The 7,407-nt window shown below is 38.9% G+C and overlaps 1 long non-coding RNA gene across 1 annotated transcript; it reads right to left on the bottom strand.

The window, feature by feature from the left end:
- Window positions 1-513: 513 nt before the first annotated feature.
- On the bottom strand, window positions 514-7,142 carry LOC104942265 (uncharacterized). The gene is made up of 4 exons (XR_797986.1): window positions 7,105-7,142; window positions 4,341-4,499; window positions 3,235-3,297; window positions 514-2,044 (listed from the first exon to the last, which is right to left on the bottom strand). It is a non-coding gene; the product is annotated as an uncharacterized lncRNA (long non-coding RNA).
- Between the last annotated feature and the right edge of the window lie 265 nt (window positions 7,143-7,407).

Raw genomic sequence — 7,407 nt, 5'->3', positions numbered from 1 at the left:
CTGTGGGCTATTTTGGTCAAATTCTAATAGGCTATTTTATGTAAATAAGAAAAAATGGCCTCCCTAATCATCCGGCACCTGCCTCAGAGTTGGATGCCTTATGTTTTATTCAACTGGACTATTTTGAATTGTGCTTCCAATGCAGGGAAAGATTCAGCCTACACAGCATTACATTACCACTGTTTAGCGTGCCTCTAATCTAAGCCTTTTCAGGAACAGAGAAAAATAGCTTCGATTTTTCTTTTGTGTGTGTTCTTTAGGTTTAAAAAAAAGTTTTAATAACTTAAGTTTTCCCAACCCAGGTTTTAATTCTTACACTTAAATTATTCAAGTTAAAACAAAAAAAAAGCCAGTTTTCACCTGGGATTACAAGAATTAACTGACATTCAAGGAAGTAGATTAGGATGTATTTTCAGATCAAAGCAGCTGCTAAAAGCTGAAAATATCCCCTGTGCAAATGAAAGTGGAGGATCATCAAAGTGAATAAAAACCTTAGATTCACGGACAAAAGTGTTGAATTTCATAGAGACAAAACCCTTTTCTGAATGAGAACACATATTAGAGTGATGCCTGCTTCTTTTAATACTGGGGAATCGACCACAAGGAGTAGCATGACATCAGTCTGAAAAATGCATTCACAGAATGACAACAAACATCATTCGTCAGAATAGAACCGGCAGCTATTTAGCTATTTATACAGAAAAATAAATACCAGCAATGTGAGGATTCTCATTCAAAAACCAAGCAGTGCTTAACAGTAGGCTCTTAAAGTCTGAACTCATCTTTCCACAGGCACAAAGCAAAAGAAACATTTCTTCTGTTGGAATTTCAACACTTCATGTTTCCTAAATAAATGATGACTTGGCATGCTACATTAAAAATAAAGAAGATCCTCAGTAATAGAGATGTCTGGTCAGAGAATAGAGCCATGAAAGGAGAAGCATGCAGGATAAAAACAGCAAAATACAACTTGCATCAAAGCAGATTCTCAGGGAAATAATATAATATTTATACGCTGCTGTCAGATGACGAGATTCATTACTCCAATGTTGGTATTATTCTTCTGATTCTTTTGTTTTCACTGACAGTCTAAGAACCGGGAACAAAAACTGATTTAACGTTAGCCAGGCTTTTAGTCTCCGCTGTCAGCATACAGTCTCTGGGAAAATGAGATCTTTATCTGACAGCAGCGTTTTACTGTGTGTGCTACATTCACAGCACAGCAAGAGGATGGATCATCTATCAATGCACTGGTACAAGACAGGACTGTATACTGAGAACAACACCACAGCAATAACTACAGGACAGTTACTGATATTCCGGTAAACATGACAAAAATATAACATTGATCAAAGTCCTTTCTAATCATAACTGTCCACACAGTCATTTCAGCGCTCGGAAAAATGGTTTGCTTTTGTCATCATGCTTCAGACGGGCACCACGAATCAACAATATTATATCTGACATCAAAATGGGTCCTATTATTATTGGTCCATTGAAATGTGTTTCAAAATAACATGATGTACAATAAAAAGCTTCTCAGGCAAAGAAGACAGAAGCTGTCTGGTTTACATTCTTGGCGAGAACAGCACCTCTTATATGTTTGTTTTTTTACAGAAAATAAAAATGTAGACAGCCATTACGATTGTGCAATGAAATTATAAACTCCACTGACTTTAGCATTCCACGAAGAAAATACAATTTTGTGGATATTTTTTAATATATATAGTAAGTTTAACAGTAACACTTTTGGCCAATACAGAATCATAATGCAGAGATTGTACATTTATTTTCATACAAAGACATTCCATTCACATTGGTCTTCACATTCATGTAAGTTGGGTGGGGGTGCTGTTGCAGGATGTGTCCACTGTGTGGCAGCATGGAGGGATCCTGGCTTGTGTTCAGTGCATTTCTCTTCAGTTTGAGGGCTGTAAAACTGACATACTGTAGCACATTCTGTGTCAGGGCCCCACAGACGCTGATTTAGCTTCGTGCACACCAGCCGTAGGAGGGATTCTAAAATAGAGAGCTGCAGACTGGCCTGTTGAACAGAATCAAACTTCAGTCCATGGCTCCTGCATGGATTGGGAGACAATGACTAATACATCCAGGAATGAAAGCATCACAAAAACATCGGCACTGTGTCGCAGAGAGCCCTGAGTCACTGTGTAATCTTAATTAAAACGTGCCTTAAAGTGGTGATTACAATCTGTGCAAGTGCCTGTGTCAAAATAAAGTTTCAATACCTTTTTGTTATATTATAAACAAATATTTATGCATGATCAAATTGCAACAAACTAATTGCTAATTTAGCGTCCGGGGTCTATGTTGATCTGGTATGCCTGTTTTGTGCCATGTGCCAACATATTTGTATTAATAATGACGACGTAAAGATAGTTCTTCATTATGAAGACAAATGACGACAAGAAAGAAGAACATTTTCCCAGGTTAACTCCCAATTCCATTGCCTTTTTTTATGGTTAAATACTGATTCATTTCACATCTGTAGGCCTTTACAAATTATTCAAATACAGCAATGTGAGAATTGTTCTTTTATTAAACTTCTCACAACTCATATTAATATGCATTTCATTTCATTTCATTTCAAACCTCTATTTAACCAGATTGGCAAACTTTGCTGAAAGGTTACAGTATAAGAAGGCTTTGCCGTGTCTTAATGGGTCCCATGCAAAACATGTCAGAGGATGACATTCAGGTATTTCCTGCTCAGCTTCTCTTTATTGATGGATTCATTAAAATAAATTAAGAATTGGTGGACAATTCCAGGAGTACATTTATTTTCTTTCTTGCCAGGAATAACCACGTTCTGTTAAACCTATATCCAAACTATAAAATGCATGTTTTATTATGCATTGATTTATGTTATGCATGTAGGATGCATGTTGGGTAATATGTTATTTTTTACATTTTATTTGATCATATTGTTTCAAGTTTGTTTTATTCTCCCACTTATTGTACCTTAATTAAGGCATTTTCTCCCTGTATGTGCTCAGTCTGTCTATTTTTCTATTTTGTGCTGCATTATTATTCTTATATGATTATTATTCACAGTCATGCTCGGCAATCAAAAAGCAGATGTTCATAAAATGTGACTGATGATCACATTTTTCTCCATGCAAAATATTTTTCACACTAAGCACATCAATAACAATCATAGTTTGAATGCAGTCAGTGTAAGAATAGCATTGAAAGTGAGCAGCGCTCTCTCACCTGGTTATAGGTGGACATCAAACACTCCTTCCTCCAAGGTCTCTAAATCCTCTTCAGCAATTACTGAAACAGCGTAAGCAAGAATAGATTAGTCAATGAAATTAAAATGCAAATCACTGCCTACAGCTGATGAGAGTGTGTGGCTGCTGTGTGTTTACTCTGCCAGTTCCCTTGGCCGGCTCATTGGTCGAGGAGGTTCACACTGATATTAAACAAAGCCAGACAGGGCAGCACTTTTACTTATTGCTGATGAAAACACCGCCCGGGTCAATGAGCCAATCACATTTCCATTGCAAATTACACCTTTGAGTGAGAAAATCTTCCAAATGTCAGAGCTCTATACGCTAAGAGCAAAGCACCCTTTGAAAAGTGGAGGTGTTGCAGCGGTGACATGCAGTGCTGAGAATGTGATAAAACAATCCTCTGAGATATACTTTTCTGAAAGGGTTAGGGAGCCTGCATTACACTGTACATTAGATTGTTTTCAACTTTATAATGACAGTGGTGGAAAGTAACTAAGTACATTTACTCAAGTACCATATTTTAGGGTATTTTACTTGAACATTTAAATGTTTTGATACATTGCACTACAATTAGGAGGTAAATCAATCATTTAAAATACAATCAGCACTTAAATAAGACTTTAGTAACACCTGGATTAACATTTACAAGCTACCCTGCACAATACAAAGTCCTCAAAATATAACTATAATCAAAACATATCATATATATTATTCTGAAATGGGCCAATCTGCATACTGAGTACTTTTGGTACTTTAAGTATATTATGATGCTAATACTTTTGTACTTTTACTTGAGTAACATTTTGAATGTAGGACTTTTACTGAAACAGAGTATTCCTACACTCTAGTACTTCTACGTTTACTTAAGTACAATAACTGATTCTTTCATCTCTGTATAAAGAGCATCATAGTAAATGTTGTGTGTTTTTTAAAATCAAGAAAACGAATGAAACTATTCCATGCTGCATGTAGGCCTAGGGCTGGTTTATTTTACGATTCAGTGTGAAGAGCCAATGTTTACCAAACCAAATCAAATCCATATAAAGAGTACATAAAACATATCTTGTCCTAACAGCAGCTCACCTGAGTGCTGCAGGCTGGGTGGAGTGTTGGCAGGTGGGGGGAAGCTGTAGGATCTGGCCTGGAGGGCGGGAGGCGTCTCGTGGCTGATGCTCTTCGTCCTTTTCCTGCACTCCACGGCCAGGCGGCTCCGACAGGCCTTGTGGCAGTTCACCCCACAGGCTGCAGGAGGAGGGGGGGCAAGGAGAGGGGACAAGGAGAGGTGGAGAGGAAGGGAGAGACATGGGGTGAGGTGCAAAAAGAAACATTAGGGTAACCGGAAGAGGGAATGATCTTCTACACGACATGCAGACACACAAACACTGGCACGCACATGCACTGAGGCCAACTGTGCCTGAACACAACTCTGTCAACCCGGGGGAGTCTGAGAGGAGAGGAGCGTGAGCAAGGCATCCCATACACATGTAAGTAGCCACACACACATCACTGTAGTTTAGTTTGGACACAGCGACCAAAATCACCTTTTCCCACTTTTAGAGACATTCTACAAAGCTGTTTTTAAGCTCTTTAAAATCACACTGTACATGTATATTCAATCTAATATTTAATATTCCATTCCTCACATACTTAGATATATAATATCCTGCTTTATATTTTGTTACTGTACATTTGTATTTCAACATGTACTGTATGTTATTTTATTTCTATTGAGATGTTTCAATAAAGTACCTCTTGTCTTATCTTATCCCTCGACTCTTAGATTTAGTTAAAAAGACAACATCCATGTTTCCTTTGATGAGGAGGTTGATTATTTCTCTTTGCATCTTCATTAACCGTCTACCTTGAACTGTTGAGATAGAGGCAATTTAAAAACCTCTCTTTTAAATTGTTCACTGCACTATTTTCTCTTGTTTTGTTGCTCTGACTTTGCTGTGTTATTCTTACTTTGGCAGCCGCCTACTCAGGCCAGAGAACAACCAGGGCTGGGAGGATAATACTTAAAATGTCCACAAAACAGGGGGTGTTTTAGGCTTACAGGAATAGTTGTACATGTTGGGAGGAAGACTTGTTTTTTGAGAGTTACACAAGAAAATGTATACCACTGTCAAGAAAATGTAGCTAAACCCAGCAACTGAATAGCATAGCTTAGCATGAAGATTCAAACTGAGGGGAAGAGCAGGTACTCATTTAACAAATATAAAAAGTGGTTTTGATCGTCTCTTAGTGACACAGTGAATATTCCTAATCTTGAGCTATTCATTTCAATAGAGAGGATCAAAAATAGGAGTGTAATATCCAATATAAACTTGGATTCAAAGACAGTGAGAGCCTCTCATATCTCATTCTTAATAAAGTCTACAGCCCCAAAACACACATCCAACAATACACACAGCTCAGAGGTCTCAACACACTCCACTCCTGCACTGCGTATAGGGTGATTAATTTCAATGATGTCTCTGCCACTCTCTCTACCTCCCTCAGTACAGGCTAACAATGCTAATGGGGATGAATGGCTAGGGGGGGCTCTGTCATTGACTTCCTATGGTCTCATTAATGCGCTGGTACAAGCCAGAACACTCCCAGTCCGACTCTGAGACATGCACTCCTCCAGAGAGGAGAGGGGATGGCAGGGTGTAGCGTGTGGGGGTGTGAGTGTGTAAAGTGCTGCTGCTTGTTCTCTTCTCACCTCCATGCTATGTTTCACTCCTTGTGTCACAACAGCAGCAGTCTTTTAATTACTGCGTTCAAAGCACCAAAAATCTAAATTTGAACTACAAGTAAAAAATAAGCAACCCTTTTAAGTCGAACATGTCCTGGTAATTAAGAAATGAGGCGGGGAAAGAACAAGAATCTATTGTTTGTCTTTCTAAACACAAGACACAGAGTGCTAGTAACAGACCACAAGACCTCAAAGAGCATTAATTAACCTTGTTGCTATGCAACTCATATGTTTGATGGTAACTTGCAAGCTTTTTAATAACCTTTAGCCAACCTTAAGAGCACCGGACTGAAAGGGGAATCTGTTAATGCCTAGAATAAGAGAGAGTAATTCAAATGCCTGTTTGAAGAGAAGAATAGGGTGACTGCAGGTCCAGTTTCATGGGCTACTTTTTCATTGAAAGCAAGAAGGGAGCAGGGACACACAGTAACACAGAGCCCAAACAAATCCTGCCTGCAAATGATCCTCCCTCTCGAGCTTCTTCCATTCATAAAGCTGAGCTGTAATCAATCACTTCTCAAATGATTCCAGCAGATGGAAACCTGCATTATTTGCATTTTAGATTTGGCACCGTTTCCAACGTTTTTTGCACGGCATCTGGGTGGAAACATATGCAGTGTTAGTTATTTATTGCGCTGAACGTCTGCAGATGATCACTACTTAATCTTTTACCGTCAGCACACACACCACCGGTGGCACATCAGGGAAAAGAAGCAGGCTGTTAGAGTGAGGATAATGAGAAGAAGGTGTCGGAGGTGGCCAGTGTGTGTACATTTGTGAAATTAACCAGCTTCTTCAAACACCTATTGGGAGCCAGGAAAGGGGACATAATATGGCATTGTGTGTATTGTGGTCCCAGCTGATGGAAGCTTATCTGTTTTTCAGTCAACCAAGCTTTCTATGTGGACATATATTTAAAGGCTGTGATTTATTTGCCATGGTTTCTGTGTCGTTGACATTTACCCAGCTCTTCAACCCTGTGGATCCATATCTACAGAGGGTGTGTGATGGTTTGGAATCGATGGATTCAAAAAGAATCACTAATTATTTGAAGGCTTCACTGGTGAGGGTGCAGCAGAGTCAAATCTAAATGTGTTGCTCTCTTACCTTTACACTTGTAGCCTTGCTTGTAGAAGCCCCATATCTGCAGAAAGACAGGAATACAAGGGTAATGGTGTGGAGTGTTAATTAGGATGTGATTTAATTCCCATTTGGGCAAGAGGAATGCTAAAATCCTGAGAGATATGAGCCAGGAAAAGCTAGATGAACTTCACTAAAGGGAGAAAATCTACAAGACTTAAAATGTACAATGTGGCATACTTGGGCTGATGTGATTTGAACTTTTAGATAGCTAAAGTCTTTACAACAAACATTCATTTTCTCTCAGCCGCCTTCGAATGCTTCACCAAG

Source organism: Notothenia coriiceps, unplaced genomic scaffold (genome assembly GCF_000735185.1).
Source record: "Notothenia coriiceps isolate Sejong01 unplaced genomic scaffold, NC01 NC01_scaffold00004413, whole genome shotgun sequence".
NCBI lineage: Eukaryota > Metazoa > Chordata > Actinopteri > Perciformes > Nototheniidae > Notothenia > Notothenia coriiceps.
The sequence above is the reverse complement of the archived record's forward strand: the minus strand, read 5'-3'. Positions and strand labels throughout refer to the sequence as shown.